Source organism: Acinonyx jubatus, chromosome B2 (assembly GCF_027475565.1).
Source record: "Acinonyx jubatus isolate Ajub_Pintada_27869175 chromosome B2, VMU_Ajub_asm_v1.0, whole genome shotgun sequence".
Classification (NCBI taxonomy): Eukaryota; Metazoa; Chordata; class Mammalia; order Carnivora; family Felidae; genus Acinonyx; species Acinonyx jubatus.
Window position 1 is genome coordinate 75,376,599 of NC_069385.1, and position 27,385 is coordinate 75,403,983.

General features: G+C 37.8%; 1 protein-coding gene and 1 pseudogene across 1 annotated transcript in view; both read right to left on the reverse strand.

Moving 5' to 3' along the window:
• Window positions 1-27,385, reverse strand: part of MRAP2 (melanocortin 2 receptor accessory protein 2) — a 130,203-nt gene that overhangs the window by 56,933 nt on the left and 45,885 nt on the right. The gene's annotated exons all lie outside the window — the stretch shown is intronic.
• On the reverse strand, window positions 4,490-9,126 carry LOC106970132 (tigger transposable element-derived protein 1-like; annotated as a pseudogene).

Below are 27,385 nucleotides of genomic sequence, written 5' to 3' on the forward strand. Positions count from 1 at the left end.
CAAGGAGAAACCATAGTCTCGTGGTGATAACGTGTAGCCCCAGGCTCTAACGCTCTTGTATTTCTTTTTCTCAAAATCAAATTGTGCGTTTTGGAGTGAATTTCTGGTGGCTTCTTAAGTGTTTACTATCACACGATAATGACGAAGCTTCTGTTTATTGGCTCTGGGCTCACTGACTCACTGACAACAAATGGAAAGCAGAGACTGGTTTGTTCTGGCTCTTTGCTTTCTATTATTCCTTAAATTATATCACAGCCAATATTAGGCATGCATGAATTATTTCAAAATGGAAAAACATATCTCTAGCTCTGCTATTAGAGATTATAGCCACTTGCATGTCCCACATATCCATGCCTCTGTCTGCATGCCTGCCTCCATTCAGGAAGGTAGGTGAGGACAAGATGAGATCTTGCAGCCCTGCATGGCTTCACCTTCCGACGAAGTCTACCTTTCTCCCACTTTTCTCTCTGATCCCTTTGCCTCAGGGGACTATTGCACTCATTATCTTTACATTAAAGATTTCTTTCTCTAGTTTTAGTTTACGACCAAGCCAGTATATCCCTGCCATTACAGAACATAAACTGATCCACATGCAGTCCCTAAAGTCCTACCTGCTTCAACGGCAGCTCACTGCCACCTGCCTTCACTGAATTGCTGCAGGCTCCTTAACACTGCCGGTCTGGAACCTGTCTGGTATATTCCACACCCTCCTGTTTTTCCCTCATCTCCCAGGAACATCAGACAGTCAGGCCCTGGGGGACTTCCCTCGGGACAGCTGCCTCTACTTCTCAGGCACTGTCTTGTCACCGTTGGCCACCTTTCCCTCAAGCCTTCTTTAACAACTAACACGTTTACACACACACACACACACACACAATTTCAATCCATTGCAATTTTAGAATTATCTTAGAAGCCAATAACACTCAGCACTACCCCATGCCTTACCAAGTGCTTTGCAGACATCGCATTTAATTCTTACAATAATTTTATGAAATAGCTGCTGTTATCATCACTATTCCCATTTTACAGTTGAGGAAACTAAGGCTTAACAAGGATAGAAATGTGCCCCTATGTGCGAAAGCATTCAGCATACTTCTGCCTCTCCTCAAATTATTGCTAATACTATTCTTAATATTTCTGATTCCACCAAAAGGCAGGTCTCTATTTGTAGAAATTGACTCAATGTGAAGAAGGTAGGTAATAATGAGGAGAAGGAACAGAAGATGTGTGTGTGTGTGTGTGTGTGCGCGCACACACACATGCATGCATGTATCTAGGTATGTGTATTTGTGCATAAAATCTCAAAGAACTGTTGAAATAAATGTAAAAATGTAAAAACATTTAAATTTTTATTATTTTTAAAGTAGTATCAGCATTTTATGAAAAGCTGAAAGAGGAAAAGAAAATCATCTATAACTTCACCACCATTAAACTACCAATTTTAGCATTTTTGCATTTGCTTTTAGACTGTTGTAAAACATGGCTGTTTATATACTAATCATATTGTATGTAAAAATGTGTGTATACATATGTGTATTTCACTTAATCCCATTATGGTATAAGCATTTTCCATGTTATTGTATAATTTTGGTAAGCATCACCTTTACTGTAACTGTAATGGTTCATTAAGTATGTGCCATAATTCATTCAACTATCTCATAATTGATAGACAGATAGATTCTGGTTTTTTTCTACTATAAGTTTTCTGCAATATTTGTATTTATCTTCTATAAGGGCAGATATGAAAAGTCACAGCAGTTATCCCCTCTAACCTTAATATTCATTTCACATTTGTGGACATTTTTCAGATGCATACCCACACGTAGTGCCAACAACGGCTGTCTTTGTAAAAGCCGCTGTGGGTAGCAGAAGATGAACACTCGTAAAGGATTTTGTTTGGTCTTTATTTATAAACTGTAAATCTCTACTTATCCTGTCAACAAGAAAAGTAGTTATTAAGCACCCTGAGTTTATAAATGAGAAACCACTCAATTTAGCCAGGACATGAGAGATCTGAGGGCAGGGAGAGGCGACGACGGTCTTTAAATATTTGAAGGTGAAAGAACTGGGGAGACTTGATCTGTGGCCTCAGGTGGAGGCGGGTTTCAGCTGAGTGAACTTCTGCCAAGTGGCCCCGAGGTGGCCCCCTAGTGGCTGGGATCTGGAACAGGCTGGGACCTGTCAGGGCCTGGCAGGGACTGAGGGAACTCAGGCGGCTCCACAAGGCTGGGCTCCCTGAGATCTTTTCCAGCCCTGAGGGGCGGTAACTGTTAGAAGTTACACAAAATGACTTTTTTCCTTTTGTAAAACAGAAAATAATCAATTACCATAAATTTGAATTGTTTAAAGTGAAAATGTGAATGTTTTTTTAATGATGGTGTGCATTGTGCATGCAGTATATTTCAGGATTGTTTTATCTTATTTTTAAAGTATTTATTTATTTATTTATTGAGAGAGAGAGAGAAGGGCAGAGAGAGAGAGGGAGAGAGAGAGAAACCCAGGCAGGCTCTGCCCCATTAGTGCAGTGCCAGATGTGGGGCTCGACCTCATGAACTGTGAAATCATGATCTGAGCAGAAGTTGGATGCTTAACTGACTGAGCCAACCAGGCACCCCTGTTTTATTTTATTTTATTAATGTTTATTTATTTATTTGGAGAGAGAGAGAGATAGAGTATGAGCAGAGAGAGGGCGGACAGAGAGAGAATTCCAACCTCAGCACAGAGTCCCATGCAGAGCTGATCTCAAGAACCATGAGATCATGACCTGAGCTGAAATCAAGAGTCAGCCACTTAACCAACTGAGCCACCCAGGCGCCCCTCGGGCATTGTTTTAAATGCTGGAGATAGGAGTGAGACAAAACTTTGTACCTTAAAATACCTTCAAAATGTTTCTGCATGTATTTTCTTATTTGACCTCATGATGATTGGGTGAAGTGAGCCAAGCAAGGATTCTCCCCACTATGCACAAGGAAGCTAGGGCTCAGAGAGGGTCAGTGACTTGCCCAGAAACACATGTGGGAGAAAAATGAAAACTGGCCCTATGAGCTCCTGCCCAGTGCTCCAAGCACTGCCCCGTCACTGCCAGCGGAGAGGAACTCGTGCTCCTGTATTCCCACCACAGACTTCGAGGGTGGGCAACACATCCCCAATTCCCTAAAATCACTGCATTTTTAATGTAGCAAAGAGATTAAACCTTGGAAGCAGTGCTCATTACAAGCCTAATGTACTTTAATTTCTAAGCTATGAGGTTCACAAAGACTGATGTTGTATCTTGCTCATTTTTAAAACTCCATGCCTGACACATAGCATGTGCTTTATCAGTGTTTGTTAATGGATAACCACAACTCATAAGTATCAAATGCTATTCTTTTTTTTTTTTTAGGTTTGTTTGTTTATTTATTTAAGTAATCTCTGCACCCAAGATGGGGCTAGAACTCACAACCCAGAGAACAAGAGCTGTATGCTCCTTTAAGTGAGCTAGTCAGGTGCCCCCTCAAATGCTATTTTTTCGTTGTGTTTTTAAATTATGCTCTTCTTGGGGCTCCTCGGTGGCTCAGTCAGTTAGGCGTCAGACTTTTGATATTGGCTCAGGTCATGATCTCACAGTTCGTGGGATTGAGCCCTGCATCCAGGCCCTATGCTGGCCGAGCGGAACCTGCTTGGGATTCTCTCACTCTCCCTCTCTGTCCCTCTCCTGCTTGCTCTCTCTTGCTCTCTCTCAAAATAAACATTAAAAAAATTACAAAAAAATAAAGTATGCTCTTCTTGTGAAATTATAGTACCTCAGAAATGGAAAGTTGTTACATTTCACATGACTTTAAAGAAACTAGAAGGCTAGGATAAGGATCCGTGTATCGATTATAGAAATGCTTGGTTGAGACGTGGGTGGGACTGATGCCTTGGAGAAACAGGGGTCTGCCTTAATCTTCATTTTAAAGCATTGGTTGGTTATTTTGAGCATTGGTTGGTTAAAGCATGATTTTTAGTGCATTTCAGTATGTTCTGTTTAATTAAATTCTGGCCTTTGGTTTTCCAGTACTTTAACTAAATTCTTCATTATAATCACTGGGTTGTATTTACCCAGAAGTAGAATCATCTTGTGCCATCACAGGCATTCTCTACCCTTGGAAGCTAAGAAAAGTAAACACATCTTTCCATGGCAGGTTTCTAGTAGCTCTCTGTTTAAAGGGAGAAGTTAATGAAAAGGTAGCACCATGCTCCCTTTTCAAGTCCTCATTAATTGGAGACAAAGCCATATTAGACCTAAAGTAGAAAAGGATAAGCACACATATATACACATAAATAACAAAAATATAGCATATACATTTATAAATATACATACAGGCACACCTCACAGATATTGCAAGTACTGTTCCAGACCACTGTAATAAAGCAAATATCGCAATAAAGTGAGTCAGACGAATTTTTTTGTTTCCCAAAGCACATAAAAATGATATTTACACTATATAAGAGTCTATTAAGTGTGCTATAGCATTATGTCTAAAAAATAATGTACATACATTGATTTAAAAAAAAATGCCTTATTCCTGAAAATGGCTAACCATCATCTGAGCTTTCAGCAACCTAACCATTTCGCTGTTGGAGGGGCTTGCCTCAGCGTTGGTGGCTGTGGACTTATCAGCATGGTGGTTGCTGAAGGTGGGGGTGGCTGTGGCAATTTCTTACAGTAAGACAATGAAGCTTGCCGCAGTCTGACTCTTCCTTTCACAAACCATTTCTCTACAGCATGCGATGTTGTCTGATAGCATTTTGCCCATAGTACAACGTCTTCCAAATTGGAGTTGATCCTCTAAAACCCTGCTGCTGCTTTATCAATGACGTTTATATTATATTCTAAATCCTTTGTTGTCTTTTCAACAATCTCCACAGCGTCTTCACCAGGAGGAGATTCCATCTCAATAAACCACTTTCCTTGCTCATTCATGAGAAGCAGCTCCTCATCCATTTGAATTTGATCATGAGATTACAGCAATTCAGTCACATGTTCAGGCTCCACGCTTAATTCTAGTTCTCTTGCTGTTCCCACCACAGTTACTTCCTCCACTGGTGTCTTGATCCCCTCAAAGTCATCCCTGAGGGTTGGAATCAATTTCTTCCAAACTCCTGTTAATCCTGTTGGTAATTTGACCTCTTACAACAAATCATGAATATTTTTAATGGCATCCAGAATGGTGGATATTTTCCAGAAGATTTTCACTTGTCTTTGCCTAGATCCACCAGAGGAACCACTATCCATGGCAACTATAACTTTACGAAATGTATTTCTTAAATAAGATGACTTGAAAGTCAAAATTACTCCTTGATTTGTGGGCTGCAGAATGGATACTCTATTAGCAGGCTTGGAAACATGAATCTTGTCATACATCTCCATCAGAACTCTTGGGTGGCCAGGTACATTGTCAATGAGCAGTAATGTTTGGAAAGGAATCTTTACTTTGAGCAGTAGGTCTCAACAGTGAGCTTGAAATACTCAGTAAACCATGTTATATAAAGACATGTGCTGTCATCCAGGCTTTGTTGTTCCATTTATAGAGCACAGGCAGAGTAAATTTAGCATAATTCTTAAGGACCCTAGAATTTTTCAGAATTGACTTTAACTTGAAATCACCAGTTGCATTAGCCCCTAACAAGAGAATCAGCCTGTCTTTTGAAACTTTGAAGCCAGGTATTGACTTCTCTTCTCTAGCTATTAAAGGGCTAGATGGCATTTTCTTCCGATAGAAGACTATTTAATATACACTGAAAATCTGTTGTTTAGTGTAGCCACCTTCATTAATTACCTTAGATCTTTGGGATAACTTGCTGCAGCTTCTACATCAGCACCTGTTTCTTCACCTTGAACTTTGATGTTATGGAGACGGCTTCTTTCCTTATACCTCATGAACCAACCTCTGCTAGTTTCAGACTTTCCTTCTGCAGCTTCCTCACCTCTCTCAACTTTCATAGAGCTGAAGAGAGTTAGGGCCTTGCTCTGGATTGGGCTTTGGGTCAAGGGAATGTTGTGGCTGGTTTCGTCTCCTATCCAGACCACCAAAATGTTCTCCATATCAGCAGTAAGGCTGTTTTGCTTTAATATCATTGGTGCGTTCACTGAAAAAGGACTTTTAATTTCCTTCAAAAACTTTTCCTTTGCATTTAAAACTCGGCCAACTCATACACGAGGCCTTGCTTTTGGCCTGATTTGACTTCTGACGTGCCTTCTCACTAAGCATAATTACTTCTAGCTTTTAATTGAAAGTGAAGAAGACTTGCAACTCTTAGAGGCCACTGTAGAATTATTAGCATTTAAATATTGTTGAAATTTCAAGAAATAGGGAGGCCCAAAGAGAGGGAGAGAGATGGCTGGTGAGCAGTCAGAACACATACAACAGTCACTGATTAAGCTTGCCATCTTACGTGGGCATGGTTTGTGGTGGCCCAAAACAATTACAAGAGCAATATCAAATATCACTGATCACAGATCACCATAACAAATGTAATAAGAATGAAAAAGTTTTATATATTGTAAGAAATTTTAAAATGTGACGTAGAGACACAAAGTGAGCAAATGCCACTGGAAACATTGTACTCATAGATGCTCCACGCAGGGTTTCCACAAATCTTCCATTTGTACAACACACATCTGGGAAGTGAAATAAAGTGAAGCATAATAAAATGAATATGAGAGAGGGGGGATATTCAGTGGAAGGGAAAGGGCATCAGGTGAAAATAATTTAAAATTCACATCTATCTATGTAGATGGGAAAATCCACAAATGTTCAGTCCTGAAGACAGCTCTAAACTCATGGCTGTCTGTGCCCTGGTCAAAGAATTGTTCACTCTTGTTCATTTGTGGAGGAAAAAATTTAAATCAATTACTGAAATGAGGTTGTTTGATGGGATCCAAGCTATCGAGGAGAGTCACTGTAACAATCAATGAGAACAGGGGTCAGGGTTAAAGAGACCTCAGTTCAAATTTCTGATCTGCGCCAACTTGTTCTGTGTCTGTTTCCTCATCTGCAAAGTATGGATAAACACTGTCTCCAGGACTGTTGCAACTAGAATGAGGTCACTTATGTGAAGAGCTTACAATGGAGTCCGTCACAGAGTAAATGCTCATCAGAGGGCAGTAGCCATGTTCTCAGTCATGCATGATACAGCAGTCACATGGCCACAGTCTCTACCTTGTAGAGAAAAGATGAGATTTTGAATCTGGACTTTTGAGTTTCAGTCCAAAAGTAGATGAGTTCAAGCCCCGCATCAGGCTCTGCACGCACAGTACAGAGCCTGTGTGGGATTCTCTCTCTCCCTCTCTCTCTGCCCCTCCCCAACTTGTGCTCTCTCTTAAAAAAAAAAAAAAGAACAAAATTTTGCTATTTGCCACAAGGTGGATAGCTTATGCTCAGCGAAATAAGTCACTTACAGAAAGACAAATACAATATGATTTCATTCATGTGTGGAATTTAAGAATCAAAACAGATGGACATAGGGAGAAAAAGAGAAAGACAAACCATAAAACAAACTCCTTTTTTTTTTTAATGTTTATTTTATTTTTGAGAGAGAGTGCGATCAGGGGAGGGTCAGAGAGGGAGGAATAGAGAGGATCCCAAGCAGCCTCTGAACTGTCAGCTCAGGGTCCAACATGGGGCTCAGTCTCAGGAACCATGAGATCATGACCTGAGCTGGAATAAGAGTCGGACACTTAACTGACAGAGCCACCCAGTTGCCCCCAGCTCTTGACTCTAAAGAACAAACTGAGGGTTGCTGGAGGGGAGGTGGGAGGATAGGTTAAATAGGTGATGGATATTAAGGAGGGCACTTGTGATGAGCACCAGGTATTGTATGTAAGTGATGAATCACTAAATTCTGCATCTGAAACCAATATTGCACCATATGTTAACTAGCTGGAATTTAAATAAAAACTTAAGTAAAAAGGAAAAGTTTTCACTATCTGCTTTTTTGGTAGGTCTCATAACATGGCTCTTTCCTTTGATAAGAAGAGTGGACTCCGTGATGTTAGCTTTCATCTTGGATTCCCCAGAGCATTGCTCCCCCAGGCTTTCCAAGTAAGCAGCCACTTTATGTCTGGGACAGGATTAACAGCAGGTCTGTAATCCATTCTCCATAGGGTTATCCCCAGGAAATAAAGAAGGTGACATGGTCTAATTTTATAAAGATGCTAATGACAGGTTTTATGCCAGGTAAAATAATTGAATTGCTAGGGGAAGAGTCTCCCTAAAACAACGTTTAGCACGAGTACAAGGCTGCCTGTATTGCTTCTGGTAAACAAAGTTGGCATCTGTGAATTTGGGGGGCAGAGTTCTCTGAAAAGTCATGCAAGCTACATAACCAGCTGAGTATAAAATGGAGAGTTTTCAAGACTTAAATGGGCTACTTCTGGGTAAGTGATTTGACCAGCACACATCCTATAGAGACCTCATATATTCATCTGGGCCAGAATCAATCCAGTACTTTGAAAAGGGGCTTAGGAACCTTCACTGACAGTCCTAAACTGGCCTATGCTTATGCTATGCCTTTTGATTACTTGTCTCCTTGAAATTATTAATAAAATTTGACCCTAGGTAAGATCTATGATTTGTGTGAGTCTGATGTGATAGTCCCATTTTTGTGATCAGCCAGGAATACAGTAAAGAAAGAGAAAGGGGTGAGCTCAAATTTCAAGTAGCAGGCATCAGGATGTGGAGTGAAAGATATGCCTTCTTGGGAGGCTCCATAAACGGAACACAAGTGTTCATTTTGACTCGCCTTTGAGATTGGCCATATGTAAGGACCTGGGACTTGGTCTTGAAAGAGATAGTTTAGGTGAATATTAAGAGGAAAAAGGATGGAATTTAGAAACCCAAGTGGAGATATCATTCCCATCCAACAGATTTCTCTCAAATTCAAAATAAAGGGCTTTCATTATAAACTGTTCTTTGACTGAATTAGCTAAGCTCATAACATCAAAGCAGGGATTGTCACACCAAACACTGTCAAATCTCGCCAGGTGGATGGAATATTTGAATCAATGTAGTCAATCAAGAGGACAACGGTGTCAAGTATGGATACCAGTATTTTCCAGGTAGGAGTATGGATCATTGAGTTCCTGGGCACATATCCCTCCATCTTGCCTCCAGCTCTGCCTCTCGACAACCCTACCACATAAGGTCATATAGTCCACCTTTGTCCCTGGACTTCCCAATCATTTTGACTTTCTATCCATATCTTCTTATTTTCATTTTCATCCCTCTGGGCTCAACCTTGGTAAGATACCGGCTTGTTTAAAAAACAATAACAACAACAGAGTTCACAAGTACTTCTTTCTCATGACGGAGGGAGAATTACTTTCCTTCAGTCCTCCTGAAAGGATTCTGCTGTACAACTTAAGTGAATCATAAAGCAGTATGTCTACTGATTAAATCCAGAATATTAATGCTCCTGTGATTGCTTTGGTCACCTTAGAAACTCTGGAGTGTGGATGAGAACCTGAGCTGTCATTTCACTGCCAGAACCAGATGAAATCATTTGGCTCAAGACAAACTAAACAAGGTATGTCTTTAAACGGCAATTACATTGTTTGAAAGCCAGGTCTTTCCTCCAGCTTCCGAGGAAAACTCAGGGTGTAGTGCTGATTAGAGAGCAGAAGTTCTGCCAATTTCTAATGGATGTTTCCCAAGATTGTGGAAGCAGAATGAAAACTGAGTTATCAAAGAACAATTGACTGTGGGCTCCATTTCAGATATCTCATTGGGCAAGTGCCGTTTAATTCTACACCAGATGCAAGGTTTAAATTGATAACTCAAGTAGATATCGCAAGGAAATATCATGGATATATGCATACTCTAAAGAAGACATGAAATATAGAATATTTGCAACAGAATAAGAAACTTCAGAGGCTAATATACATGGCAATATCCTTATCTTCTTCCCTGCCAAGACAATTGTTTATATTTAACATTTATATATCATTTACTATAATGAGTACTTTATAAGATTTATAAAGATTAACTCATTTCATCCCCATGACAGCCATATGAAGTAGCATAGGTATTGTTACCATTATTCCAGATGAGGAAACTGAGAAAGAAAGGAATCAAATAACTTGTTCAAGGTCACATAGCTTGCCTAATTCAAATCTAGAGTCTGCTCCAGAATCTACGTTCTTATCCACTCTGCTTTGCTGCCTTTTTGAATATTTTAAACACAAAATTTGAAAGCATTTAATTATTCTCTATCTTTTTTAAAAATTTTTTTTAATGTTTATTTATTTTTGAGACAGAGAGAGACAGAGCATGAATGGGGGAAGGTCAGAGAGAGAGGAACACACAGAATCCGAAGCAGGCTCCAGGCTCTGAGCTGTCAGCACAGAGCCCGACACGGGGCTCCAACTCACAGACCGTGAGATCATGACCTGAGCCGAAGTTGGACGCTTAACCGACTAAGCCACCCAGGCGCCCCAAATTATTCTCTATCTTAAAATATTCCTTTACCTAAGAAAATACATGCATGGAAACCTTGGCATGTGGGCTGGGGAACCTCCAGCAGAAAGTGAGCAGAGATCACTCACAAAATAGTAGACAAAGTGAGCAACTGCTGCTTTGATTCAACCATCTTGCCAAGGCCTGGAAATTTCCCTCTTGTCTCAGTTCTGCCTTCATCATCTGGGTCTGAGTGGAGGGTCTTAAATTTGTTTTCCTGTTCTCTGTTATATATCCAGGCTTCCAAATTAGTATTGCCTATAGATGCCAGATAACCTTCCCAAGACTGTTTATTCATTCCATAAACTCTTTCCATATGCCAAACCTGTTCTTGGCATAAAAAAATAATTGAAAGCATCTTCTAGGTGAGTGGAAATATAAAATGTGACTGGAAATACAAAAAATGGGAATAGGAAAACTCAGAAGTTAATGCAAGTTAATCCAGTATGTATCAGACAGACTAAATATCAGTGATTCATCCCACTTTACTGAGCACCAGTCCTGGCTACTATGACAATATGAAGAAAAACAAACATTATTAATTGCCTTTACATTCCTGGCTCTGTAGTAGGTCCTGGGACATATTAGTGGACCAAATAAACTCAGTTCCTGCTTCACAAAACACAAGTTTTGGAGAAGGCTGACAATAAAAAGGTAATTTTAAGTGCAAGTGTAAATTATAGAAAACTTTAAATTACATTTCTAGGGTTGACTTTGTTAAATGCTGAGATTCCTTGATCTGGCAGTTATATCCTGAGGGGCTCCTTATCCAGACTGACAATTCCTCATTTTAGATATTGAACATTAAGTAATTACATTTAATTTCCAGAGTTGGTATTGCTGGGTAGAGGGAGGGATCGAATGGTTACCCAGGCAGTGTTATGGTGGAGCACATTGGGGGTGTTCTCAATGGGGAGAGATTATTTGTGCCTCAGGTCCTGAGAAACAGGTCAGCAAGAGCCAGAGCATACTGGATGGGAGCAAACCCTCCCTTACAAGCCAACTGACAAAGATTCAGTGCATAAACTGTAAGTGAAACAGATTTTAACTCATAACTATAAAAAGACTTTTAAATTTATACCCAACGGAACTAGAAAAAGAACAACAAACAGAGCTCAAGGTTAGTAGAAAGAAGGAAATAGTAAATATCAGAGAAGAAATAAATAAAATAGAGGCTAAAAAAACAAAAGAAAAGATCATGATATAAGGAGCTGTTTCTTTGAAAAGATAAACAAAATTGATGAACTTTTAGCTGGAAAAAGAGAGAGGGCACAAATAAATAAAATCAGAAATGAAAGAGGAGAATAATTGACACCAAAGAAATACAAAACATTATAAAGAAATTCTATGAGAAATTAATTATATGCCAACAAATTAGATGACCTCGAAGAAATGGATAAATTTCTAGAAGCATACAATCTTCCAAAACTGAATCAGGAAGAAATAAAAAACCTGAATAGACTAATTAGTAGTAACAAAATTGAAATCAGTGATTTAAAAACTCCCAACAAACAAAAGTTCAGGACCAAATGACATCAGGGGTAAATTATACCAAAAAGTTAAAGAAGAGTTAATACCTAACTCTTCAAACTATTCAAAAAAAAAAAGTGAGGAGGAAAAGCTTCCAAATACATTCTAGGACACCATCATTACCCTGATATCGAAAGCAGACATAGACTCAAAGAAAAAGAAAACTACTGGCCAATATCCCTGATGAACATAGATGCAAAAATCCTCAACAAAATAATATCAAACTACATTTAACAATACATTAGAAGGATCATTCACACAATCAACTGGGATTTATTCTGGGGATTCAAGAATTATTTAATATTTGCAAATCAATCAATGTGATACATTGTATCAACAAGAATAAAAATCATATGATCATCTCAATAGATGCAGAAAAAGCATCTGTCAAGGTACAATATGCATTCTGATAAAAGCTCTCAACACAGTGGGTTTAGAGGAAACATTCCTCAACATAATAAAGGCCATATGTGAAAAACTCACAGCTAACATCATACTTCATGGTGAAAAACTGAGAGCTTTTCCCCTAAGATCAGAAACAAAAAAAGGATGTCTGTTCTCACAACTTTTATTCAACATAGTACTGGAACTCCTGGCCACAGTGGTCAGACAAGAAAAGAAATCAAAGTCATTTGAATTGGTAAGGAAGAAGTAAAACTGTCACTATATGCAGATGACATGATGCTACAAATAGAAAACCTTAAAGACTCCACCAAAAAACTATAAGAACTGATACATGAATTCAATAAGGTTGCAGGATACAAAATTAATACACAGAAATGGGTTTCATTTCTATACACTGATAACAAAGTAGCAGAAAGAAAAATTAAGGAATTAATCCCATTTACAATTATGCCAGAAAGAATAAAATATCTAGGAATAAACTGAACCAAAGAGGTGAAAGGCTTATACTCTAAGAACTATAAAACACTGATTGAAAAAAATGAAGATGACACAAATAAATAGAAAGATATTCCATGTTAATGGTTTGGAAGAATTAATATTGTTAAAATGTCCACACTATCCAAAAGGAAACTACAGATTCAGTGCAATCTTTATCAAAACACCAACAATATTCTTTAGAGAACTAGAACAAATAATACTAAAATTTATGAACCAACAAGGATCCTAACTTGCTAGCACAATCTTGAGAAAGAAGAACAAAGCTAGAGGAATCAAAATCCCAAATTTCAAGACTTACCACAAAACTACAGCGATCAAAACATCATGGTACCGGCACAACAACAGACACACAGCTCAATAGAACAGAATAGAGATCCCAGAAATAGACCCATGCTTATATGGCCAATTAATCTATGACAAAGTAGGCAAAAATATACAATAGGAAAAGACAGTCTTTCAATAAATTGTACTGGCAAAACTGGACAACCAAATGCAAAAGGATGAAACGGGAAAACTTTCTCATACCACACACAGAAATAAATTCAACATGGATTAAAAACTTAAATGTGAGACCTGAAACCGTAAAACTGCTTGAAGAAAACACAGGCAGTAATATCTTGACATTGGCCATAGGAACAATTTTCTAGATATGTCTCCTGAGGCAAGGGAAACAAAAGTAAAATTAAACTATTGGAACTATACCAAAGGAAACCGTCAACCAAACAAAAAGGCAATCTACTGAATGACAGAAAATATTTGCAAATGATATATCTGGTAAGAGGCTAATTCCAAAATACATAAAAATTTCTATAACCCAAAACCAAAAAAAAATCCCAAACAATCCAGTTTAAAAATGGACAGAGTACTTAAGTAGACGTTTTTCTAAAGAAAGCATACAGATGGCCAACAGACACATGACAAGATGCTCAACATCACTAATCCTTAGGAAAATGCAAATCAAAACTACAGTGAAATATCACCTTGTACATGTCAGAATGGCTAAAATAGAAAAAATAAGAAATGGCAAGTACTGGTGAAGATGTGGGGAAAAAAGGAACCCTCATGCACTGTTGGCGGGAATATAAGTTTGTACAGCCTCTATAGAAAACAATATGAAGGTTCCTCAAAAAATTAAAAATAGAATTACTATATGACCCAATAATTCCACTGCTGACTACTTACCCAAAGAAAACAAAAGCACTAATTTGAAAAGATTTATAAACACCCATTTATTGCAGCATTATTTACAATAGCTAAAGTATGAAAGCAACCCAAGTGTCCATCAGTAGATGAATGGATAAAGAAGATGTGGTATACGTACACACACACACACACACACACACACACACACACGAATTGAAATGTCATAAAAAGGGATGAGATTTTGCCATTTATGATTATGTGGATGGACTTAGAGGGTATTATGTTAAGTGAATTAAGTATACAGAGAAAGACAGATACCATATGATTTCACTTATATGTAGAATCTTTTAAAAAAACTAAATGAATATACAAACAAATAAAAAGCAAAAACAGACTCAGAAATACAGAGAACACACTGGTGGTTGCCAGAGTGGGGGTGTAGAAGGGAATGGGAAAATAGGTGAAGAGTAGTGGGAGATACAGGCTTCCAGTTATGGAATGAATAAGTCACAAGAATAAAAGATACAGCAAAGGGAATATAGTCAATGGTACTATAATAGTGCTGTATGGTGACAGATGGTAGCCACACTTGTGGTGAGCATAGAATAATGTATAGACTTGTCAAATAGCTATGTGGTACATCTGAAACTAATGTAACATTATTTGTCAACTATACTTCAATTAAAAAAATAATAAGACAAAGACTTAGTAATAAGTGCCCTGAACAAAAGGCAGAAATTAATTCAATAGAAATATTGAGGACAAGAGCCACAGGGACACACACAAGAATCTAGGGGTGCTTGGGAGGCTCAGTCAGTTAAGTGTCTGACTCTTGGTTGTGGTTAAGGTCATGGTCTGAAGGTTTGTGGGATCAAGCCTTGCATGAGGCTTGCAATGAGAGTGCAGACCCTGCCTGGGATTGTCTCTCTTTCTCCCTCTCTCTCTCTCTCTCTCGATTTCTAAGTTTCTTCAATAAAGCCTTAGAAAAAAAAAGAACTCAGAAGGTTCTACAGCTAAGACAACTTCCTTTAAATTATCACCATTCTCTTAAGAATTAGAAGTCGTGGGGCAAGTGGGTGGCTCAATCAGTTAAGCCTCCCACTTGGGCTCAGGTCATGATCTCGTGGTTCACAAGTTTGAGCCCCATGACAGGGTTTGCACTGAAAGTTCAGAGCCTGGAGCCTGCTTCTGATTCTGTGTCTCCCTCTCTCTCTGCTCCTTCCCCAACTCACACTCTGTCTGTCTCTCAATAAATAAACATTAAAAATTTTAGAAAAAAAAGAATGAGAAGTGGCAGTTCAAACTAGAATCCACTTTATAGTCTTGGCAGATTGTGTTATTCAAGTATAATCAGCCTACATGTTCTTTTTAGAACGGACTGTCGTTTCTTTCTACAATCTTCATAAATTTCTGTAAGCATTCCTAGAGAAGGAGGGCTCTTCCTAACCAGAATAAAACAAATTAGATAAGCAAATCCTCTTCTTTACCAGAGCTGTGTTCTCTGTTCTTAGTTTCATCCAGCTTCAAGTAGCAAGTGTTTTGAAGAAACAATCTCATCAAGCAAACATCTTTCTCTTTACTATAAACTCCATTATCTCCTCTTAGAAGAGCACCTTGGCTCCAAGCAAAATGGTGAGAGCTACAGCCTAAGTATTGCTTACGCTAGGCAAAGGCCCGATACCTTTTGAAAGACTTCATTCCTTTAACGGCTTATACGTACTGCAATATGTATAAGTTTGTGAAGTAAATGATAATAACCACAAAACAATTTCCAGAGCTGTGTTCCAAAAATAAAGGTCTGAGATGCCTCCTCAGGCGAGTAGAGTAAGGCTGGACAACCCAGCACTAAAAGGCAATGGAGTATACAAAAAAACAAAGAAAGAAACACGGCCCCAGTCTTCATGCTGATGGAGCTGGCAGATGTATTTTCTTTATAGGCCAACTTTCCCCCCACCTTCCCTAATGTCCTTAATAATGTCTGGCTAAATTATTGTTGTTGTATGACCCGGGAATTCTGGGAATTCAAAATAAATCTAGGCAATGTGTTTGTAAATGGGATTAGTATGAGAGTACAGAACCTTGAAAGAAAAGGCAGTATGTGCTCAGAAATTGTTTTGATGTCATTTTTATTTGAGACTAGAGAGTCAAAGAAGAAATATTAGGGAAAAAACCATCTATTCTAATGGGGACATGAAGGCTTTAATTCAGTGTGTAAAAAAGAAAAACGGGAAAGGAAAACATGTTCAACATTTCCTTTTTAACCCCAGTGGATACACAGATAAGGATTGGGGAGGCAACACCTAAAGCCATGAATTAATTACATAGTCTTCAACTAGTATAGGGTTTGGGATTCAGAAGACCACGCAGTTTATAGACCTCCAACTAAAGGGCTCTCCCAATATCACCCAATGTGAAGGTGCCATCAAATTCCCCTGCAGCTACAACACTAGCACTTTTATATCCAGCAGAAAAGTACATTTATGAGCTCACATTTGTGTTTATGAGCCTGACCCTTCCTAAGCAAGCCAGTGCATCACCCTAGGGCTCCACGTGTCTCTTTATAACTGAATCTGAGGCCTTTTGAACAAAAAGAAAGGAAAAAAATTCAATGATGATTTTTGATGCTGTGATTCAAAGTGCTAGTGTATGCTTTGAGAGAGCTGTAAGAACATATTCACAAGCGTATATCTGGGTAGCAACAAAACAAAAACATTTTATAACAAATTATAAAAACTTGAAAAAAAAGTTCTCCTCAGGTAAAATCCAGCTCCTGTCATTGTTCAAGATGATCTTGCTTATCCTAGGCCACACACTTTGAAATGCCCAGGTAATACAAATTATTTCCTCCTAGCCAATTAGTAGCTGTGTTAAACCCAAATAATAGCAAGTGACCCTAGAGTCTGGGAAAGTTCAAAGTCCACTGTCTCATTTCCTGATGCCCTGAAATACAGGTTCCCAGCACTGTGGCTCTTTGAATGGACAAAGGAAAATTGCCATAGTTTTACTCTTGCACTTTCATCCTTTTGCCCAATTTTAAAGACTTTACCATGCAAATCACAACAAAGAAAGGAAAATCTGCCCATGGTTCTAAATGATTTTTTAAAAATGTCATTTTTTGTTTCTAAAGACAAAAATGTTATCATAGCTTCATGCATATTTGTGCTCCCTTTCTAAGACCAGAAAAGTATGAGTTTAGTGAAGAAAATCAGGACAAAAGCAGAAATAAACAACCTCTTTAAAATAAGCCAGGAGCCACAAAAAAAAAAAAAAGATACCCAGGAATAAACTTAACCAAACTCTGAAAACTATAAAACACTGACGAAAGAAATTGAAGATGACACAAAGAAATGGAAAGATATTCCATGCTCATGGATTGAAAGAACAAATATTGTTAAGATGTCTGTACTACCCAAAGGAATCTACACATTTAATGCAATCCCTATCAAAATACCAACAGAATTTTTGACAGAACTAGGATAAAAATCCTAAAATTGTATGGAACCACAAAAGACCTCGAATAGCCAAAGCAATCCTGAAAAAGAAATACAAAGCTGGAGGCATCATAGTTCTATACTTCAAATTATATTACAAAGCTGTAGTAATCAAAACAGATGGTACGGATACAAAAATAGACACATAGATCAATAGAATGGAATAGAAAACCCAGAAATGAACTCACAATTATATGGGCAATTAATCTTCAGTAAAGCAGGAAAGAATAAACAATGGGAAAATGACAATGTCTTCAACAAATGGTTTTGGGAAAACTGGACAGCCACATGCAGAAGAATGAAACTGGACCACTTCCTTACATTATACACAAAAATAAATTCAAAACGGATTAAAGACCAAGATGTGAGACCTAAAACCATAAAAATCCCAGTAGAGAACACTGGCAGTAACCTCTTTGACATTTGCTGTAGCATTTTTTCTTTTCTAGATACGTCTCCTGAGGCAAGGGAAACAAAAGCAAAAATAAACTATTGGGACTCTGTCAAAATAAAAAGCTTCCGTACAGCAAAGGAAACAATTAACAAAACTAAAAGGTAATCGATGGAATGGGAAAAGATATTTGCAAATGACATATCCAATAAAGGATTAGTATCCAAAATATATAATGAACCTATAAAACACAACACCCCAAAACTAAATAATCCAATTAAAAAAATGGGCAGAAGACATGAATAGACATTTCTCCAAATAAGACATACAGATGGCCAACCGACACGTGAAAAGAAGTTCATCATCACTTACCATCAGGGAAATGCAAGTCAAAACTACAATGAGATAACATCTCACACTTGTCAGAATGGCCAAAATCAACAACACAAGAAACAAGTTGTGTGAGTTGTTGGTGAGGATGTGGAGAAAAAGGAACCCTCATGCATTATTGGTGGGAATGCAAACTGGTGCAGCTACTGGGGAAAACAATATGGAGTTTTCTCAAAAAGTTAAAAATAGAACTACTGCACAACCCAGCAATTGCACTACTGGGTTATTTACCCCCAAAATACAAAAACCCTAATTCAAAGGGCTACATGCGCCCCTATGTTTATAGCAGCATTATTTACAATAGCCAAGATATGGATGCAGACCAAGTGTCCATCAATTGACAAATGGATAAAGAAGGTGTGGTATAAAAATATAATGGACTATTGTTCAGCCATAAAAAAAGAATGAAATCTTGCCATTTGTAATGATGTGATTGGAGCTAGAGTATATTGTGGTAAGTGAAATAAGTCAGTCAGAGAAAGACATATACCATATGATTTCACTCATATGTGGAATTTAAGAAACACAACAAGTGAGCAAAAGGAAAGAGAGAGAAAGAGACAGAGAGATGGAGAAAGAGAGAAACCAAGAAACAGACTATTAACTATAGGGAACTGATGGTTGCCAGAGGGGAAGTTGGGGGGAGGGATGGATGCAATAGGTGATGGCGATTAAGGAAGGCACTTGTGATGAGCACCAGGTATTGTACGGAAGTGTTGAAATGCTGTATTGTACACCTGAAACTAATATTACACTGTATGTTAACTAACTAGAATTGAAATAAAAACTTCAAAAAGAAACAATAAAATAAGCCAGAGCCTACTTAAATTTTGTTTGGCTTTCTAGAAAATTATTTTCTCCATTTTCTCTTTCTTTTGGAGAAAGGAAGCCTGTTAGCAGGGAGAGTATGAATTTTATCAAGGGAGTGATAAGCTTCCTTTTCTATGTAAAATCATAATCCAACCCACAATGTCTTGTCGCAGTAAGCACCTACATGACCCACATATTGGGGTCACCTGTTTCTACTGGTGAATCTTTACTTGTATTTTTATTTCACAATCTTTTCTAAGTGAAGTTTAAAGCATCACTGATAGCATGGTGTGGCTCTAAGAAATGAAGAAATGAGTGGTGAGATTGTAGAAAACAGGAAGAGATTATTTATGATCATATTGATCCTTGAGGTTATATCCACTGGTCTCCTTAGTATGGTCAGCATCTAAGTTTCCTAGGGCTGCTGCAGCAAAGTTCCACAAACTCTGTGGCTTAGAACAACATAAATATATTCTCTCACAGTTCTGGAAGCTAGAAGTCAGAAATCAAGGGACCAGCAAGTTTGGTCCCTTCTGGAGGCTCTGAAGGAGAGTCTGTCTTGTGCCTCCCTCCTAGCCTCTGGGGGTTGCCAATATCTTATCATTCCTTGGCTTGCAGATGCATTGCTGTAGTATCTACCTCCATCATCACACGGTGTTCCTCTCTACCTATCTCTCTGTTTTCTCTTCTCAACGTTTATTTATTTTTGGGACAGAGAGAGACAGAGCATGAACGGGCGAGGGGCAGAGAGAGAGAGGGAGACACAGAATCGGAAACAGGCTCCAGGCTCTGAGCCATCAGCCCAGAGCCCGACGCGGGGCTCGAACTCATGGACCGCGAGATCGTGACCTGGCTGAAGTCGGACGCTCAACCGACTGCGCCACCCAGGCGCCCCACTCTGTTTTCTCTTCTTATAAGAATGCTAGTCATATTGAATAAGGGGCCCTCCCTACTTCATCTTAATTTATATTTTAATTACATCTGCAAAGACCCTTTTCCCAAATAAGGTCACAGTTACAGGTACCAAGGAAAATGACCTCAACATATCTTTGTGTTGACACTATTCAACTCACAACAGTCAGAATTTTTCTTTCTGATTTTAACAAAAGTGATTGAAAGCCAAGAAACCATCTTGTGTAACCATATTGTGGTCCTATCCACCACTAAAATGTGCACCTTTGGCTTAACCTATGAGATTTGAATGTTAGCAAGTTATATGTTATACAGAAGGCCATAATTAGCAACTAGTTTTTAAAAGAAATCCATCAGGGGCATCTGGGTGGCTCAGTAGGTTAAGCATCCAACTCTTGATTTTGGCTCAGGTCATGATCTCATGATCTTTAGTCGAGCCCCATATAGGGCTCTGTGCTGGCCACGAATCCTGCTTAAGATTCTATCTTTCCCTCTCCTTCAGCCCCTCCCCTGTTTGCACGCACATGTGCACACTCTCTCCCTCAAAATAAAATAAATAAATAAATAAATAAATAAATAAATAAATAAATAAATAAGAAATCTGTTAGGCCAGTACCCTTTGGCCTCATTAAAACAACCCATTTGAGTTGCTACATTTGGGCAAACTCTAGAAATATCCTATTTGAAGTTGGTATCTAGCATCCAGACTTACCATGTACGATAAGAGACCAAAATTTAGAGTGTTGGAGTTTATGGAACCCACATATTGGATGACTAACCGGGGGTTACAAAACTGGATACCCACTTTGGAAGTTTCCTCCATGACCTACAAAAATTGTGCTGTTTCCAGTGAAATTCCAGGACAAGATTGCTTGGGAAGTAATTTTTCTGGTTTCAAAATAGTAATAGGAGAATTGCTTTAGCAGTGGTTCCACTGAAATTGGCTCCACTGGGTGTTAGTCCCTCCATTCTTGAAGGGATCCTGGCCAGGAGCCTCTTACCGTGGACTTGAGTTAGGACAACCCAACCTCTTAATTTAGCAGGCCAATCAGACAACTTTGAGAAAAAGGCAGAATAGAGAGAAATCATCAAGCTGTTGTGACTGAGTCCTCCAGCTTTACCAATTGGAATTAAATACCATGAAATCAGCGACTAAACTATAGTAATTATGTATTGTAACAACTACAGTAATTTCTTTTTTTTATATTTTTAAAAAATCTTTATTTATTTTTGAGAGAAACAGACAGCGTGTGAGCAGGGGAGGAGCAGAGAGAGAGGGAGACACAAAATCTGAAGCAGGCTCCAGGCTCTGAGCTGTCAGCACAGAGCCTGACACGGGGCTCAAACTCACGAACTGTGAGATCATGACCTGAGCCGAAGTCGGACACTCAACTGCCTGAGCCACCCAGGTGCCCCTCTTTTATGTCCATATTTCCCCCAACATTTTACAATGAAAATTTTCAAGTATACAGTAAAGTTGAAATAATTTTATAGTGAACATCACCTAGATTCTATCATTAACATTTCACTACACTTGCTTTTTCATATAAGTATCCATTGGTCCACCCTCTGTCCACTTATCAATCTGTCTTATTTTTATGCATTTTAAAGTAAATTACAGACATCAGTACATACCCCTTAAGTACTTCAGCATGCATATTATTAACTAGAGATTTCTACAGTTTCTAAAGTTGTGGAATAGGCCACATACAGTACTATGAGATATTTATGGAGGAATGCATAGCACATCCATGAGGATATATTTCATTTCATAAGTGTCCAAGTAGCATATTCCTTTCCTGAGCATTTCAGTAAAATTTAGAATACAAGATAAGCATGGTTATAGAGCTTAGATTAATATATTTTATTTAAAAAATATAAAAAATTCATTAAACCATCTTATCCACAACTATTGGTATCACATCCCTCCCTGGGCATATATACAAGAACTTGGGTTGGTATTGCTTCACAATTTAGGTCTCATGGGTTCCCAGCTGTTGTATAACAATAGTGAATTTGCTGACTTAGGTTCTCGCCAAGAACCACAATCATTACATTTCTACTAGGTCATTTCTCATACTGCTTTCCTAACCTATAATCTTCTTTCAAACACAAGCTTAAACTTGATGTCTTGTCAATAAAAATTCCATGAAGTCTAACCCTATGTTTTATTAATATTTGTCAAACACTATCTTTCCATTTAAGACAAAGCACTATTTCTTTCCATTTACGCCCCATCTATTTTCATGAATTGCTGTACATTGCAGAGATTGCCTGGATAATATATCCCTGTTCTGATGGCAAAAGTTGCAAGTAAACATAGAATTTCATTGATTAAGTGGAGAGAGAGAAACAGGACAGGAAGCCACATGGGCTTAAAAAATGATTGAAGCTATTAACTCTCTATAAGGAGATCAGAAAACAGCAATGTAAGAACTCAGGGAAGGGATGGCGAATCAATGGGTATTGATGAAAGGTGAGCTAGTGGAAACAAGCAGAGAATCAAAAGGAAAAAAAAATCATAGAAATAAGGCAAAATTGGAGAGACCACAAATCAAATAAAATAAACATGGTAAAATAATCAAAACAAAAAAGAAATTTATTTCTTTAAAAGTTGAAAAGAATTAGGGAGAAAATGATACAGAAACAGACTAAGGAGATCCGACACATATTTGGAATTACAAAAAAAAAAAAAAAAAGAAAAGAAAGAAATAAGAAAAGACAATATAAAGATTAGAGGGAAAGAAACAAAATGGTAAACATTATACCCTCCCTGCAATAGAAAAATGTAAATGTTGTATGCCCAGCAGTATAAAAGTAATTTAAGTATCACAGATTGAAATGGGCATAAGGGAAAAAGGTGAGAGGAAGAGTAAGTACAATGATCTGTAATGTATCTGAGTGAAATCATTTAAAGTTGGAAGTGAAGTAATAGAAATACGAGCATATATAAGTTGCACAAAGGTAAATTTTAAAAATACATTATTGATCAAAATTGGGAGGGCAGGGGGAGGAAGTTGAGAGAATGATGTGCAAATAAGCTAATCATCTGTTCATAGCAGGGAAAAAGAGATATTGTGTCTAAAAAATTAAAGGGCTAAGGGGATTATATATTTATAATTACACAAGTAACCACAAAACACTGAATTTTCTAAATATAAAATGAAACAACCATATCAAAATAAAGAAAATAGATCATGGAGTAAAATGCTTTTTTAAAATAATAAAACCAACAAATATAAAAAATATAATAAGATGAAGCCCACTTATTATTTTATAATAAAAATTATATATAAATTTTATTATAAAATTATAAATTTTAATAATATAATTTAATAATTATAAATTATTATAAAATTATAAATTATATATAAATTTTGTTATAAAAATATAATAAGATGAAGCCCATTTATTATTTTTCAAATTAATCAATATACATGGATTTAACTCATCTATGAAAAGAAAAAGAATTGTAGACTAGATCAAAAGGTAAAACACAGTTTCAAGCTAAAACAAAGTGATTCAGAGAAATGAAAAATAAATGTCTGGGTAAAATTACACATATCAGGTAAATATAAACCAAAAGAAAGCAGGCATTTCAACTGTAATATCAGAGTAAGTGGATTACCAGAAAAAGAAAATTAAAGGAGACAATAAAAAGGCATTTTATACTCCTAAAATTTGCAATTAATGATAAGTGTGTGACAGCTAGAAATATTTACTTAAGCACAAAATAACACAGATACATTTTCATAATTCAGAAAGGATAGGAAATACCAGAAATGGACAAAAACATTTCTAGCAGGAGACTTTAATCCATCTTTCAGTCCATGAGAGATAAATTGGAAAAGGACAAGAATATAGAAAACTTAGATCACAAAATTAATAGGATAGATAAATTAATAGATATCTGATACTCAGAAAGTAGAAAGGCGCCTGGGTGGCTGGCTCAGTTGGTTAAGCCCCTGACCCTTGATTTCAGCTCAGGTCTTGGTCTCATGGTTTGTGGAATCAAGCCCTGTGTTGGACTCACTGTGACAATGTGGAGCCTGGGGAGTCTCTCTCCCTCTGTCACTGCCCCTCCCCTGCTCTCTCTCTCTCTCTCAAAATAAATAAACATTTAAAAAAACAAAAACAAAAACAAAATATAGAGACTATATATTTTTAAGCATCCATGGTACAGTCACCAAAAAAAAAAAAAGTTTTTTAGTTGATTTATTTATTTTTTAGAGAGAGAGAGCAAGCATGAGTCGGGGGTGGGCAGAGAGAGAGTGAGAGAGAACATCCCAAAGAGGCTCCACACTGTCAGCACAGAGCCTGATGTGGGATTTGAACTTATGAAACTGTGAGATCATGACCTAAGTCGGAATCAAGAGTCAGATGCTTGACCAACTCAGCCACCCAGACTCCCGAATGCCTTTCTATTTATCTAAGTTTTATTTTTCCTTAGGAGCATTTTATCATTTAATTCATATAGGTTTTTGCCTAATTATTACTACCTTTAGTTTCTGATATTTTCTCTTATTTGTCACTATTGTTTTTTTTAATTTTTTTAACGTTTATTTATTTTTGAGACAGAGAGAGACAGAGCATGAACGGGAGAGGGTCAGAGAGAGGGAGACACAGAATCCGAAACAGGCTCCAGGCTCTGAGCTGGAGCTCAGACGTGGGGCTCGAACTCACGGACCGCGAGATCGTGACCTGAGCCGAAGTCGGACGCTTAACTGACTGAGCCACCCAGGCACCCCTATTTGTCACTATTGTTAATAGGCTCTTTCGTTCCACCATTCTGTTATATTGACTATAAGTATGTATATAGAGAGAATTATATATATATAATTTTTGAATATTAGTTTTATACTATGCTCCTTTACTGAACTATAGAAGATTTTTCAGCTGATTTTTGTTGTTGATGCATGCCAGGAAACTGCAGTCCACTTCACAGCGCCTCTATAGTCCTGGGGAAGGTGGCTAGGAGGGGAACCTGAAGGTTCCTGCAAATACTCCTGGCAGCTGAAACCCACTCATCTGCCTTCACTGCTGGAAGAGAACATGATTTCTGCCTTCTTTCCACTTTCCAAAGCAATATAGGTGTGCATTTTATTCATACAATATAAATTGCATCCAGAGGGGAAAGTGAGCCTAATAAATGTACTTTTCAGCTTCCAGCCCCCATGATACAGGAGAAGCATGACAGGGGATATGAACGAATACAATTTACAAAAAAAAAAAAAAAAAAGGATCCAACATGAATATAAAATATATAAAAAGTTCATAAGATGTCAATAAAATTCAGAAAAGTGGCCAAAGGATATAAACAGTTCACAGAAAAATCAGCAAAGGTATGAATAAACAGTTCAAAGAAAATGATGCCTATAAAATGTTTCTTAAATAAATGAAAGTATTTCACATTCACCTATATGAGAAATGCAAATATAATGTACCCCAGCATAAGAGTTTTCATTGTTTGACTGGAAACATCATAATGTTGGCAGTACACTGTACTGGTGAGTGTATGAGGAAACAAGATCTCTCCTATTATAGTGGGAGAGTGTGGTTTGGCATTATCTATTAAAATTACAATTGTGTATATATTTCATTTAACATAGAAATTCCGCTCCCAAGAATTTATCCACCAGATATGTTTGCAGGTGTGAAATTGTGTAGCAAATATCTTCACACAACTAACTGTCCATCAATTGGGGGTTGGTTATATTATGTTGTAGTCATACAATAGATTATTACCATCTTCAAAAAGAATGAAGAGGGAGGAGTTAAGATGGCAAAATAGTAAGGGGACCCTGGACTTGTCTTGTCCCCCAAACATAGCTAGATCAACATCAAACCATTTTGAACACCCAGGAAATCGATATGGGGATTAAAGAAATTCTTCACAATTTGAGGGAAAGAACACGGCAGGTAGCTGGTATGGAGAAGTTGGGCAAGAGAAGAACTACAGTGCCACAGAAGGGAGGGAGTCATTTTTGCGGAGAGGAGAAAGAGGGGGAGAGAGAGCAGCACATTGGATTTGTGCAAGAAAGCACTCCCTGAAAGCAACGAGGTAGAAATAATGAAAACACATACAGGGGACTGCACAAGAAAACTGTCCCCCAAAACCATTGACGGGGGGAAAGGTGTTTTTTGTTTTTTGGGTTTTTTGCCAGTTTTTTCTTATAAACAATGGAGCACAGAGTCTGAAGTTTCAGAGGTCAGTCCCTGGTGGTACTCCCATGAGGAAGCAGGGTGGAGCCCCTGGATCAAGCAGTGAGGTCTGAGGATCTCCTGGATTGCAGAGAGAAGTGCTTCCCCTGCTTGGAGTGCATTTGGTGGAGAGGATACAGCTTCTCCACAGGCAAAAGACCCACCAGGAGCCATCAAGCCCCCATGTTCGCCTGTATAGGGGAAACTGGACCTAGCTTTATTTGGGTATTTTTATTTGTCCATTTCTTTGTTTGCTTTGTTGTTGTTGTTGCTTCTGTTTTTGTTTTTGTTGTTATTGTTGTTTTTGTTTCTTGGATACAGAAACAGCAAAATTTTTTATTTTATTATTTTTTTAATTAGCAATTTTTTCTCTCTTTTCTTTTTTCTCTTTTTAAATTTTTTTTAATGTTTATTTGTTTTTGAGAGACAGAGCATGAGCAGGAGAGGGGCAGAGAGAGAGAGGGAGACACAGAGTCCCAAGCAGGCTCCAGGCTCTGAGCTGTCAGTACAGAGCCTGATGAGGGGCTTGAACTCAAGAGTGGTGAGATCATGACCTGAGCTAAAACCCGATCTTAACCGACTGAGCCACCCAGGTGCCCCTCTCTTTTTTTGTATCAAGCTTCTCTCAACAAGAAGACCAAAACACACCTAGGATCCAACTTCCTTTATTTGATTTTTTAAAAAAAAAATTTATTTCATACTATTATTATTGTTGTTGTTGTTTCTTCCTCCAAAATGACAAGATGGGGGAATTCACCTCAAAAGAAAGAACAAGAAGAAATGATGGCCAGAGATTTAGTCCATGCAGATATAAATAAGATGCCTGAACTAGAATTTAAAACAACAATCATACAGATACTAGCTGGGTTTGAAAAAAGCATAGAAGACAGCTGAGAACCACTTTTTGCAGAGAAAAAAGAACTAAAATTTAGTCAGGCCAAAATTAAAAATGCTATAACCAAGATGCAAACCCAAATGGAGGCCATAAAAATGAAGATGGACAAGACACAGGAGCGAATTAGTGATATAGAGGATAAAAATGTGGAAAATAATGAAGCTGAAAGGAAGAGGGAAACAAAGGTCAGGGATCACGAAGACAGACTCAGCAATTTATTATAACATGATAACATTTGTAT